This window comes from Poecilia reticulata, linkage group LG22 (genome assembly GCF_000633615.1).
Source record: "Poecilia reticulata strain Guanapo linkage group LG22, Guppy_female_1.0+MT, whole genome shotgun sequence".
Classification (NCBI taxonomy): Eukaryota; Metazoa; Chordata; class Actinopteri; order Cyprinodontiformes; family Poeciliidae; genus Poecilia; species Poecilia reticulata.
The window spans coordinates 14,041,439-14,056,919 of NC_024352.1; positions in this window are offsets into that span (position 1 = coordinate 14,041,439).

Below are 15,481 nucleotides of genomic sequence, written 5' to 3' on the forward strand. Positions count from 1 at the left end.
ACTTAAGTATTAAAAGTAAAAGTACTTGCTGAATGGATAACCTAATCGCCGATCGTATTTAATTTTAATACATTAGAAATGTGCCATTTTAATGAACAATGCCACAGATAAAGCATGTTTTTAATGTGTTTACTCTGTAACATAGTTTAGACTTAGATATGTGATTCTATGCATCATAATTTCAAGGATGGAAACATCTTGTCTCCTGTCCTAACATAACATGAATTTCACTTTTTTGCCACTAGTGGCTTTTATTTTGAAAGAAATCCAACAGAAAAGGGATGGAAAGAAGGTGGGTGGGGGAGGACAGGCAACCTAGGAGCCAGTAGCAGTGTTGTAGTCAAGACCACGAACCCAAGACCAAGTCAAGACCAGCACCCCGCGCTACATGACACAAAAAAATTAACTTTTACCTATCAAAATTGTTTCTCAACTTGATCTGAAAGATCCACATTCCCATAAAAAAACTGGATATTAAATACTTATAGCTGAAATAAATTTAATCAATAAAGATCCGTCCAGAAGAATCAGGTCGTTCCTGAATGTCATATTACTATATTGCACTTTGGTCACAGCGTTGTCCCATATATGCTACGCCTCAGTCAACATCTCCACACAATAATTCAGCGGATGAGTGACAACTTTTTTTCATCGCAGATGCAATATGTGTTTCAGTACAGCTAGCTTTGCTAGCAAAACGTCCACGGAGCTTACCTTTCTTTAAGCTTTCCTTCCAAGTGACGCTAAAAGTTGGACGAAGTCCCCACCGTCTGTGAAAGCGAAGCGCTGCTGATTTTACATGTCGCCATATCGATTTATGCAGCGCTATTATATTACTGATGATCAGACAGACATCTCCTCCCGCTCAGAGGAAACCACTGCGCATGTCTTCGAGCTTCGCGTGCGAGTAAAGGGGGAGGCGATGGGTGACAACAGACACGTAAGTCACGTTATTGCTCGGATTTTACGGTGCTACCTTAAGTCCCTGAACTTCACATTTTAACGGAAAAAAAGAGCAATGCGACTTGGATGTAACGAGTAATGCAACAGTTTTGTAGAAATGTAGTGAAGTAGAAAGTACAGATACTTACTGTAAAATGTAGTGCAGTAAAAGTAGAAAGTACCCATTATTAAATATACTTAAGTAAAGTACAGATACACGAAAATTGTACTTAAGTACAGTAACGAAGTAATTGTACTTCGTTACTTCCCACCACTGCTTTTAAGATTAGTAGTATGTCACACTCCCTGGAAGCCAAAGCCAAAGAAATAAGGGATGAGCAAAGACTTGCACAGCGATCGCATTTATTCCTTCTCTCTCTCTGTCCATATCTCTCTTTCTCCCATCCTATAGCCTTTAACAGGTTTTTGTGGCTCCAGTGCCCTGCAGAGTGGCCGACCAGTAGGTCTAAGCAGCATTTACCGGAGGGCCAGTTAGAGCGTGGACAACACCAAACACACTAATGGGAAAGAGACAAAGCCACAGGCCACAGACATCCAGTAAACAGCAGACCACAGTCCGCAAGATGTGTGCTCTTTCCTCCATCTGACCATGCAGGTACACCAGGCAGAACTGCGACTTCCTAAACTCTTTTGTGTGTTTTACCACTGGCTATGTGACTGGAGAAACCTGAGCAACGTCCAACATTTGGTTGCACAGACAAGCAAAACGCCTTCTACCTGCATCATTAGCCCGACGACTCTGTTGCACCTCCAAGGATATTTAGCCGTTGGATCGGCTAATAGGAAAAATAAATCTCTCTCTGCCTCTCCGTCCATCTAATGTGCTCTGCAGCCATGTGCTTCCAGTTAAGCTGTCGCTCAGCACAGAGCAGAGGTTAAGTGAAACTACCTGCTCCTCTGTGTCTGGCGATTATTTGCTTTTGTCCGCGGCACTGCCAGATCATAAAACACTTGTGTCCACTTTTCTCCTGCCCTGCAGTCCCTGGGGTTCATTACCGTTACGCCTGAATGTGTGGCAGTACAAGCCGGCCTTTTTTTAATATCACGCTGGAGCTTTCTCTAACAGCACGCAGCGCGGGCCAGTCTTTCATCAGCAAGCTGTTATACATTTAGAGCCCTCCCCTTCGTTTTCACTACACTGATGATCTTTGTTCTTGATGTGATGCAATAAATAATGAAAAATGAGGTTTCTGCAGGCAAATAGGAAGAGATATGAAAGTGGACTGGAGCACTGGATCTGGTTTCCTGTCTGACTGGCTGTTAATTAATGAAGCAGACGAGGGCTATAATTCTTTATTGGGCCGAGACTGCCAGAGTGCCAGGCAGTTCAGCGATCACAGTCATCCACATGCAGCCTGCCTCGTGCTTTTATTGTTTCTGTACTTTTCGTTTCTCCGGCCTGAAAGAGCTTGAACTATTCATCATCAAGGAAAAATCAAGATAATCCCTCTCTCCTTACCCCGGCACACTTCCAGATTTAAAAAGATAAGTAATCTGAAGCGGTAATGAGTGAACAGAGATCAAGCCCTTTTCTGCCCCTCCTCTGCATGAAAAGCTGGCCGGCTCAAAAGGAATCTCAAAAGAAGCCACAGGTGATTTGTCTCCGTCTGTCTGTTTGACTTCATTTGCAGTATTTAGATCAAAAAGAGCTCAGATGAGCCCTGTGTGGTTGGACTCCGACACAGTCATTAACTCGGCTACAGATCTCTCTGCCACACTGGCAAGCTACAACAGAACACTGTAAAGTTCTGCTCTCTTTAGCAGACGCTACTCATGCAGAATCACTGGTGCCTTCCATAGACAGTAATTAAAGTAAACGAATGACATAAGATACCAGGAAATTGAAATGGTTTGCTGAAGAACAGAAATGTCCGAGTCAATAAAGGAGCTGCATTTAACTCTCAAAAAGGCGGCGGGGGTTTTAAAAACGGCACAAGATATAGTTACATTGACTGTTTTCTGATGTATGGCTCCCTCTTTTAGACACCGTCATCATTTCATGAATGGAGTCTAAATGCGCAGTATGAAATATCTGAATCCAAATGGTGGTGTGTGGTCTTTCTGCATGGTGTTTGCATGTCCCCCCCCCATGCGTGCGTTGGTTTTCTCTGGGTACTCCAGCTTCCTCCCACGGTCAACTAAACATGACAGTTAATTCATCCTTCTAATTTTTAAGTGTGTTTGTGTGATGCTCTGTAGTGTACCCTGCCTTTCGCCTGATGATGGCTGGAGAAACACACCAGCCTCACTGTGCCCCTGCAAGGATAAGTATTGACAATGCATGGATGTATTATTTGCCTTCAATTTCATATTTGTAAAATAAAAAGAAATACACTGACATTTCTGATTCAAAATATGTTAGGGAGTATCAACTCTTTTGCATTGTGTATTTGCCGGAAATAAGCTTGCAACATTAACTCCATACCCATTTTGGAGTTGAAAGTCCATCCATATTTAGCGTTTGGTTATGCTCATAAAGCATCATTACAGAATGTCACCTATCTCTTTATGCAAATTACATCCTTGTTTTTGTTTTTTTGACTTGTTGACCCTGATTTGTACACTCAGCTTTGCTCTTTGCGGCCGTGTTTCTTATTTTATTTGTGAACTTTTTCTTCTCAGTTGTCCTCTTGTCTCCAGGCGTGGGCGTAAAAGGGACCGCATTCCCAGCGGAGACAGTTAAGTCCCTCACAAGGGGAAGCAATCAGACCCAAACCTCCAAATGATGAGTGTCATCCTCTTCCCTCCTCATCCGACCAGAGGCTGTGAGTGGCGGTTGGGTTGTCCCGTCCTCACCACCACACTCTGGGCTGGGGTTCTCTTTGCTTAACCCACATGTCTGAACTTGAATTACTGCAATAATGAGACGCTAGGAGGACAACAATGGCATCTGCCCCTGCTCTTAGTCACATAGGGAGTATGTATGTAAAACTCACAACCAAACAACCTCAAACACAGAATGCAGAGTAAAAGTTTGGACAGCAGTGCAGTTTACCGACAAATTAGACACTGGTCAGTATAAATCTGGTTTATATTTTAGAATGTTTTCTCAACATTTAGCGGAGAGACTGGTAGCATATCAATGGAAGAAACTATGTAGTGAATTTGTAGTTTGTGGCATTTTCTAAATAAGTAATTGTCCACATTTCCATGGTGAATTTTTGAAACAGTTGTTTTGATTTTAGTGAAGCATGATTGAGAATTAAAAAAAAACTAATCTGAATATACATGTCTTTATTTTCATCTCCATATTGAAAATTTAAGACCAGATTTCACTGCCAGGGCACCACCACACAAAATATTGGGTATTTTGGGCCAAAAAATACTCTTCTGACACTTGCTTAACACGTGAATTTCATCCCAAAACATTGTAATTTCTAGAGAGGACTTTGTTTAGAACTATTCTGAATCACAAAAAAAGCCGCTGCCCTACACTTTGCTGTTTGATCCGAGGCCTGCGTTCATTCAGTCGCCTTTTCTGAGCATGCTTTCATTCCCTCCCACCTGGCATTAGAAGAAAGGCTTCCACTAAACACAAGGCAGAGTGGGCTGGACACGGTGGGCACCTTGCCACAGTCACACTACCACAGTCTCTTGTCGCCCGTTCTGTGTATTTCCTTCAGAAGTCACCAGGCCACCCCCTGCTCGGCTCCTTTCTGCCTCGCAAAACGACTACAAAAGCTTTGGGCCAAACGGCCAGAGAGGAGACGATGAGAGAAGCGACGAAAAGAATGCCATTTAACACGGCCGTGCTGAAAGTGATGCGGAGTAAATAAGGGTACCGCCAAAACCTGCATCAATGAAAACTGGTTGAGGCTGTGGGTGTTGTGGCTAATTGCCAGTCTGGGAGTTTCAGGCCTGCCAAGTAGTGCACAAATTGTCACATGCACCAGTGGCCAAACCCAAACCACTATGACCAAGAGTGGAAGTGACATCATTCTCTTTGGCTTGGCGGGCAAGGATGATGGCATTATAATAGGGATGGCGTCGCTCTGCAGGGACAAGCCAAGACTTGGTTAACCACTAGGAAACGGCACAAGGGCAAAGTGAACGATAAGAAAAATAAATGAAGGTTGTTTTTTTTTACTGCTCCACACCTGTTTTGGTCATGCTTTGCTGTCTGAACTTCTCGAGCGAGCCCTCCCGAATGTCTGTTTATAAACAAGTCTCAATATTATTGTGATGTCTGAGCTGAATTCGATAGATTCCTCTGCTGTCAGTCGTGCTTCCGCTGCAATCTGATCCCAAATTGCATTCAACAGTAAATGGAGACGAGCGCGGCTCATTGTGCCTAAATCCCCCTCCCCCCCACGCCCTCTCTAACTTCATCACGGGAGCTCACCGGAGCTCTCGAAGGGGCCATGGGAGTCTGGAAACGAATTTGTCCATTACTCAGAGCGAGACACTAACCTGGAGTTAGAGCGTCTTCTCCATCAGAGTCCAGGGTCTGCCTAGAAGTGTTCCCTTTGAGGCTTTAATGGACTCTGCTAAACTCATTCTCTCTCCATATTACCTTTACTATTGCCTCCTATCTGGTTTCTATCTGCTCTGTTTACACACATGGCCTCCCTTTCCCCCCCCTTCCATCCTTTTATTTTGTCTAATATTAATCCTTCATTTCATCTGTGTGTTTCTGTTTGTTCTTACTGGACACACAGATATGGGATTTTCCTGTCTACATACTGGATTTGAAAAAAGTAGCCTCCGGTTCTGAATTTTCTCTGAATATTTTCCTCAGCTCCTCCCACTGAGGTCAGATTGTTGCCTACATCCATGTACACCTCATTATTTCACACACGGGGCCCTGCAGATTGCTGTAGATTATCCATCTGAGGCCGCTCATTGACTGTGGAATATTTGTCGCAGTTTTCCTCTCCCCACACATGTGCATCTGGTTTTAATGACCGCCACTCACCCACAGTCCAGTTAAAAGTGGATGGACCCAAATAATGCCAAGACCACATTGGAAATTTTTAGACCTTAAAGAAAGCATTTTTTTTCCCCAACAGAAGCAATTGTTTCTGTCATTAATAGTATCTGGTCGTCATGGCTTAGATGTGCCATTTTCTCTTCCCTGCTCTGATTCTAGTTTTCATTCATCACTTTATTTATTTTTTTTGTCCTGCACCAGCTTCTGATGATGCAAACCAGCTCTCAATATTTCCTGCTACAGCTTAACTTACTTTCTGCTCCGACAGCACGACTGTCGGAGCAATATTGCTGCAATATTTTTCAAATATTGCAGCAAAGTTTAATAAAGCGGTTATTAGCAGCACTATTTGTCAGCAGCACTCTATTGTATGGAGGCCTAAACATGAGAGAAAAAAAATAGAATCTGTTTTAAGTTAGAATAACAATCACAAGTTTTGTGGCAGATTTTTTAGTTTATTTTTTTATTTTTTATTTTAGATGGATTTATACCGTTTTTATTCTGTGGACAATTTTAAAAAGCAGCTGAATACATTTTTATTCCGAGAAGTGCTTAGGTAGACTTGAGCTTTTATAACAGGTACTTCTGTCTTTGTGTTTTGTTTTCTGTTTTCTGTGTTGGACATATCTGTGCATTTAGTTGTTTTTGCCCTTTTTGTGGAGACATTTATGATATCTGTCTTTGAAAATGTGCTATATATGTATATAGGAACTTTCACTTTTCAACTTTACATCGCTTGATATACTGTAATTAGCTTCCATAGATAGATATGTGTTTGCCATTTGGCATTCAATAATCAACTGGATTTGACAGTATTTGGCTTGAAAATAATCAGAAAGTTACTTTTGATACTTTTCTTTACCTATTGAAATAAGAACAACGTACAAAAATAAGAAATCTATTAGAAGATGAGTTTAAAAACTAATACAAATAGTTTAGAGTGTTCTAGGTTTCAAAAAATGTCTTGAACTAAACATTACTCCGTCTTTCTTGAGTTCAAAATGGAGATTTTTGGCCATCCTCTTGGGAATATATTTTAAAATACCTGCATCAGATTTCTTTCACTTCGGTTTGTAATAGTTTTGCTTGCTTTGCAATGTATGCTAAAGTTCTGAAATGTTTACTAGTTAGCGAGCTTATTCTGCAATATTTTTTGGTTTATTCTTCTCAAAAAATAAAATTTTCTTTCCTGCAAATTGGTTTTCAACTATTCTCAGGGGAACTAACTTTCTATCTTCCAGATGACTCAATTAGTTTTCTGTCTTCCAAAATTAGTGTGCACATGGACAGAGAAGGGCCTTTTAAATCCCTAAATAGCTCAGAATAAACCGTAGTGTCCGCAAAGAAAGACCTCGTTTATCATTCAGCGGTTCACAGGACTGTTGTTGTGGACACTTATTTTAGATATTTGGCACTTATTTGTTCATCATTAGATCTGAAATTAGATCATCTGTGCCTTGAACTTGAGATGAAAGGAGTAAACGGATTGTTGGTTCTCAGAGATCCAAAGAGGGTGGGAATGGGATTCTCTTTTTTTGTGTGAGGATGTGAGTGTGTGTGTGTGTGTGTGTTTGGGCAGCATCATGCATTTTGACACGTGTGTGTGCGTGTGTGTGAGTCCGTGTGAAGGTTGTTTTTTTTTTTTTTAATCTGGCAACTGATTGTACGTGTCATGCCGAGGACAAACAGGGAAGGCTGTTCGCCTACGCAGCTGCATGTCCACAGGCTGTTGAGTGGCCACCTCTTATCACAGCCGTATACAACAGCGTATTGTTTGGCCAGATGAGAGCCTAACTCTCTCATTAAGGTCACTGGGGAAGAGGATGGGAACTCAGAAGCGGAAACCCATGACACTTTTAGGCCCCCGCTCAAGGGAAGACACTTGTGTTGAACTCGTGTGTGGGTACGGCGGTGAATGGAGGCTTCACAGCGGAAATACGACCCCGGCACTTTCATCTGGAGTGCGAACTAAAATCTTCTGCTCATTGCGGCTGTGGGAAACAGAATTTGGTTAAATTAGGTGTGAAAATGTGGCTTTTTTTATTCAATAATATCACTCAGATTCTGCTGAAATATAATGAAAATGGCTCCCTCTGGTGTTAAATGAGAATAATAATCGGTTAGAGTTTGCCGCCTGGTCCCACTTGGCACTGCTTACTGGAATCAGGAAACTTTTTTTTTTATTACTCCAATCCTTTGAGTTTATATTGCTGCTGCACTTTAATTTTGATCAGTAATTATGATCATAAAGTTTGTGGATCAGCCTGAGTTCCTTTGGATGACAACACAGGAGACATCTGTGCGCCCGCAACGTTCGGGCCGAGGAGCTGCTCCCCCTGCGGTTGGCTGCTAGTGGAAAAACCCATAATGGCCTTTAATTGGGACTTTAATTGTGTGTGTGGTGGAGCAAAAGCATTGACTACAAAACTGGTGGTATTTGAGTGCATACATGCATCTTTTGTGTAAGTATATGTGTGGCTCACCCGATCCTCTTCCTTTCTTGGCTAGTGAATGGCTTCAGTTAGAGTCAGAGCAGCCATGTCAAGTCATATACATCATTATCTATACTGCCTATGAGGAATTTGCAATTGATGAGTGAAATGCAACACATAGATGCACACACTGTCGTTTGTGCAAACATAAAGATCATTTAGTTATCAATTGTCCCAATTTATCAACGCTTTCTGAGTATATTTAAATATGATCCTGGATGTCTGCTTTCAGTTGTAAAGACAACAAGATGACATTTGACCCCATGAAATGACTTTACTTAAAAACCTTTCTCTTTGTACTATGCTATTTGTATCACTTTACAACTATTTGAATGCTTGTAAAGAGGATATAAATATGGAAATTCACATCTACTGACAACAGGCATACCTATCTACACTTAAAAAAATAAGAACAGGTTAGTCTATAAATTACCTCATATGTAATCAGGTAGAATAACACATGGAGTAAGAATTGAACACATACAGAAGGAGATGTAATCAGGCACTTGAAACACAACAATTATTAAATTGTTAATAATTTCAAATTCAAAAATACTTTGTTGATCCCAAAAGGAAATTAAATGTTGTTGCAAATCATATTACATTTTAGAGTGATGAAGCCAACATTTCTCCTCTGAGCTTCAGCATAGTCCAGCTAGTCAGTCGACCTCAGGGCTGAAATCCGCAATAAAGCCGAAGCGGTTACACTTGAATGCTACATTAGGGCATGGCCATTCAGATATTTATGTTCTTAAATGATTAGATTCAAACGCTATTGTGTGAACAATAAATTAATCCATAGTTCCACAGAATCCTCAGGTTTTAGGTTAGCTACCTAAAGCAGCGGCATCGACTGGCTTCTTCAAGTTAACATTGTTGTTCATTGCTGAGCTATGAATGCAACTATACAGGAAAGGGTTATTTTTTTCTGCTAAGGATTTAATGGGGTTTAGAAAGTGTGCCCAATACTCATTATCTGCATCACTCCATTTTATTATACATAACCTAGTTTACTGACTCATTTGAGTTGATTTCTTTGTATATGACAACTTCTTGTGTTGTTATCTACATCTGGTGTAAATTTCACGTCAATAGAGCCCTTAGAAATATATTTACTGGGAAAAAGTGTTGACATATTCAATATGTACTTTCCCCATGGCAAGCTGTGGGGAATGCCTCTGGAGAAAATTTGCAAGGTGACATTTGACCTCTTGAAATTGCCTTCCAAGAATACTCCTTAAATAGTTATCAGCACACTGCATGTTATTTCAACAGTCTTCTGTGAAAAACGGGAATAAGAGGCATGTCACACAGCGTGGATAAACTGGGTGTTGATGCACACGTGTCAAACACAAGGCAAAGCAGAGATGAAAGGAGGAGAGTGTACATGAAGCTGTCTGCCTGTTGTGATTTTGCTGGCACTGCTCTGGACATTTGTAAGCGACGGAAAACAAGACGCCACGTTGTTTTCCGATCACGTTGGGTCGTCCTGGCCTCTGTTCTATGAGCCACACACACTCACCTACACACACATGCGCCCACGCTGCCAATAGAAAGGCAGGAGCTTGTGGTTTCAGTGCAGTGACGGCGGCGTGTAGTCGGGGTGGCGGCGCTTCAGGAGCAGCTCCTCGTTCTGGAGAAGCCTGTTTGTGTTGGCCCTGAATTAATAACTTTTCATTTAGTGCGGAAATGACAGGAATAGTAATTAAGGAAATGGAATGATTTTATTGGCCATGATGTTTATATTAAGTTCCAGATGTGGAGCAGCTGCCTGCAGAGCACGAGGCCCTGCCCCCATGTGTGCTATCTACAATGGAGGAACTCTTATTAAAAGAGTAAGATAACGACTCCAGCCAAACTCACGTCTGTGTACATTAAAGAAACGTATGGTATTTCATTCACAGTATGTAGTAAGCTAAACTACAATCATGTCTGGGTTGATTAATGAAAGGCCGTCACAAAGCACCGTGAGGTCTGCTTCAAATTTATAAATCTGCCCCCAAAGTGCAATTTATTTGCAGATATAATGTTACTCCGTTTCAGGGCTGATTTGCTTGAATGGAAAAGTTAATATTAAAGAGTGACTGTTCAGCATTTTTGGGTGGCCCTGACATATGTGAGATCCTTGTTGCACCGTAGTTCAGTGTGCTTTAAATGGAAATGACAACAGCTTCGAGATCCCTGCTTTTCCCTGTCAAACTTTCAGTTTCGATTTCAAATTAAAAGCAAATCTGTGTATTTTGAGACCAAAGTTGTTTTTATAAGCTTATGACAAGGAATTGACAAATGTATTCTAAACACTACCTGGACATTTAATGCAATACTGTTGAATGGGGAAAAAAATTCCTGCACGTAATTTGTGTTCTTGATCACTTATACATGAAAATATTGTACAGGTGCAACATAGTGAATTAGTGTTCCCAAAACTTAACTTAGACAACTAAATAACTCCAGTAGTCACTATTCTAATCAGCTATGTTTCACTACTTCTGTTTTGAAATATTTATAGCAAAACTTATACATACTATATAATATATCCAACTATATATAGACCGCCCTCGTGGTTTGGAAAGAAAGTGCCCTGACTCCAAGCTTCTGTGTTTGACTGTGTCTTTTCTAGACAGAGCCATTGATAGGGCTGTTTCTGCCATTACTACTTCTTTGTTTTTCTTTCCCATAAGTGCTTCAGTATTTGGATGTGTCTCTTTTCTGGAAGGAACCATTGATTGAAATGTTACTGCTGGTAATTTTGTATACCCTTTGTTTTCTTGTTGTATTTTTTTTTTTTTTTTGTATTTTAGGCATACCATATATAGAAGCTGGTTGCCTACATGTGTCAGGGCATGTTTCGCTTGCCATAAAAATATCTTGGGATGGTATTCTACTTGTGTGATTAACTTAATTAAATCAGAGTTGCCCCTGGCATCAAAATCGAAAGCCTGCGTAATGAAATATGAAATTGGGTTGGTATGACCTTCGGCCTTCATTTGAACCTCCATCAGAAGCCTATATTCTGCTGATGTTGAAAAAACACAATTTTGCAGTTGTTGTGTTTCCATAAAATAAGAAATTAAATTAAAATCACACATGAATAAGCTTGTTCACACTATAAGTCATCAAAAATTATGCCCACAAAGGATATAAAAAGTTACATGAGATATTCATATTTCAGCCATGGCGCTAGTGCTCATCATTAGCCATTAAAAGGAGACATCTGCATCTTATTCAGGCGTTTGAGAAACAAGGTTCTTATACTTGGGAGCAGCTACGTATGTGGCGCTTTGTGGAAATTGTGGTCTGTGATTTTAAAGAATGGATTGACACACAACTTTTTATTAATTGTGCGATAGTCTGAGAGCTCTGATGGAGCTATCTCCATTGTCTGGAAAAAACAAAAACAAACCACCATCCTACTACTACTTCAGGTTTTCTTCTTCATGGTTTTTGCCAGTCAAAACATGTGGCTGTTGATCACATGACTCATGTGACACAATAAAAGTGTTTCCATTGCAGTTTTGTCAAATTCATTGATTTCGATACATCTAAAAAATCACCTTATACTAGTACAGTGGTTCTTAACCTGGGTTTGATCGAACCCCAGGGGTTCGATGAGTCGGTCTCAGGGGTTCGGCGGAGCCTCTGCCGCGGAGGTAAAGACACACTTGTGTAAAGTCGTAATGACGCCCCCACTTTGCCATCACTTGCTGCAGAGGATCACGTTACATTCATTGCTTAACCAATCAGTGCTGCGGAGGAGCACTGATTGAAGGAGTTCCACTCTCAGCATGGATTTGAACTTGTGTCTTTACTTCAGCAAAGCTCACAGTTTTTACCAAATTCTGTAGCTTTCGGTGTACTTCTAAATCTGCTCCTTAGTCGCATCTTTTCGGGGTTGCTACTTCCTCTAGTGGCGTGGGGGTGGTAAACACAACTAATATAATTACGTGACTAAATCAGAATACCGCAAAGTCTTTATTATTTATTATTAATTTTTCATTCTCTTAAGAATGTATCGCTAATTAAATGATCTAAACAAGACCTTAAAGTGGTTCCAGTTTCTCTCGATGGCCAACCTGTTGAAACTGTGGCAAATTTTAAATACCTTGGGTCGTTCCTGGACAGTCAGCTCAACTTTGCTGAAAACACTGACTATATTTTGAAGAACTGTTCTCAGAGACTCTACCTTTTAAGAAGACTTAGTGATTATGGGGTGACCCAACTAGACTCTAGTTCTGTCACAACTATCTGAATTTGGGGGCGGGGGGGAAATCATATTTTATTTCTCACTACAGAAGGGTTCAGTGAATGCGCATATGAAACTGGTGGGTTCGGTACCTCAAAAAAGGTTAAGAACCACTGTACTAGAACAAAAACTTACTGACAAACATGAGCTTTTTTTTTTTAATTGTCATGTTTCTATTAATTTCAATTTGCGCAATTTTACTATTAATGGAAACGCAGCTAGGGTGACGTGGGATCAGTTTGTAAGACCTAAATGAATTTTATAGGACTAGATATGAATTGGGCATATAAAATACTTTGAAATGAAATTTGTTTTGATGCGTCACCAAATAAATAAATTAAACTCAATAGATTCAAAATATATATTTAAATCATGGCTTAAAATTTTGAAACCATTGAAGAATACAAACACGTAAATAGAAACGTCTTTATCAAGAGATTATGAGGCGATGCGCATTCTCTGCAGTGAGTTGAACTAAGCATATGTTTATCTGTTCTGTGACATAATTTGATACATTCAATATCAGTGAAAACACAAATTATATATTTCTTAGTGTTGTGGTGCGATTTCTGCCATTTCTATTGTATTTCACAATATTCAACAAAGTTGCATTGAAACAAAAGAAAAGATAAAATAATTTTCGATGTTCTCTAAAAAACCCATCATAGTGAACATAGTGAGATCCTGTGATGGCCGAAAGTTGATAGGTGATGGCACACTTGATGTGTATGTTGTGTGTGTTCTTAACTAAAACCAACTGTTTTCCAACTCTTATTCTGAATGGCTCTTTCCAGCAACATGTTTTTTGGATTAATTTATTTCTGCCCTGGATCTACGGAAAGCTCAACATGCTGAAGAAACTTCCAGGGAAATGGGTAAAATCACAATAAAGGCAGGGTAACATGTGAGAATACTTGAGACCAGCAGATTGTGTATAGATGAATCCAACAAAACAGTAAAGGAAGAATAACTCAGCGAATTGTGAACTCTCACGCTTGTTCTGTATTTATATCAGGAGATTTAAAAGTCATAAACCCCACTCTCACTGTTGTTTTGGAAGTGAGTTTAAATACAGAGGAAATGCTGAATTTCCCCATCCTCTTTCTTATGGCGGTCACTTTTCTCCTTCTTACTCGAGAGTCATTCATTATGGAGATGTTTTCCTTTTTGCATGGCAATAGTATAGCCGTGCCCATTACTGCACCCAGTGATGTTTTGCTCTGTTGTGATGTGCTCCCATCTGGTTTCCAGCGAAAATGCATCACTCCATTAACATTGCCTGTGATCTAGAGGATGCTTTAATCTAAGACTATAAACTCCACTTAATTACATCCTCTAAAGGAGCTCTATTAGTATAATGCAATCAAACAGGGAGCACATCCATTTTGGCAAGTCAAACATGCTCAGATGGCTCTTGAAAGTGTTTACTTTTTGTCTTCTGATCAGCTCATAAAATTATGTTTAGAGGTCCCATGTTCAAAAACCTGGTCTGATACTCGTAACTTCATGGGCAAAAATAAAACTCACTGGTAATATATGGCAGATTCTGTTTTTTGCAACCAAAAAACAAGCGTGATAATTGAGCTCTGGAGAGTCTAAACAGTCTCTCTGTGTGGCGCACAGATGACTTTATGCTTGACCTTTCATGCGTCTCACTTCATCACCTCAAGCAACATTCTTAATTTCTGTCTGTGTGTTGTTCCAGTTTCCAACATTCTGGTAAGATTTCTGTAAATCTAAACTTCAAGATAAAAAGCAAAACTGAATAGCTTAAAATTATATACAAACATTTCTGTATAGAATAGAAATGCGACATTTCTTTTTTTGATGTTGTGCTATTTACTAAAATTAGTTGAAATGCAGATAGTTGTTTGTTTTCAGTATACAACATCTTTGCCAGCATTTTGTATGAGTAATAACTTGACTTTGACGATAGAAACCTTGTGAAAAAGAAGAATGAAAAAATCCATTGTTGAAGAAAAAACTGTCGCATTTTCAGTTTGCCTGAAGTCACATAGAAGACACATGCAAACGTGGAAGATGATGCTCCATTCAGACAAGAACAACATTGAATTTTAAAAAATGTATATAGTAGAAAACTAACACTTCAAATCCCTCTGATTAGACCATGTTAACAATGAAATGTGGTTTCTACAGGGTCAGGGAAGCTAGATAGTTGATGGGAAGATGGATTAAACTAAACAGGGTAAGAAACAGCAAAAGAGTTGAAACAAGATTCAACTTCAAGAAGGATAACAACCCTAAGCATACAGCCAGAGTAAAAAAAGAAATGGTTAAAATCAAAGCATATTCTACATATCAATTCACATAGCTACATCACTAAAGCATAATGGTGGCTACCACGTTATGAAGAAGTTAAATGTACTAGGAACTGTGCATCAATTGTAGGATTTAATTTGTCAAAAAACATAAACGTCATTCCACTAGAGATCATTTATCAGAGCTCCCAGTATATCAGTGTGTTAGAATGGACCAATCAAAGGAGATGTATGGAATGGATTGAATGATGAGTTCAAAAAAGTACAAATATAAACCAACTTAAAAAACTGTTTAAAAATGAGCTTATTGGGAAATATGTTATATGTTGTATAAGATGAGTGTTTCAAAGACCATAAATGCTATTGATGATATAAAAAGTGTTTAAATAAATCTAAAAATGAAAATGTGAGATTTAAATGTCATGTAAGGTGGAAATAATTCATGTTTATCTGGTGTTTGGACATTTAATTGTTTGTAAGTAATGAGTATGAAAGGGTCAGGAAATCATAAGATCTTGTATCTGCTCCTTTTTTCGAAAAGGCAATATAAAATTGCATGTCAATTGGGTATGAT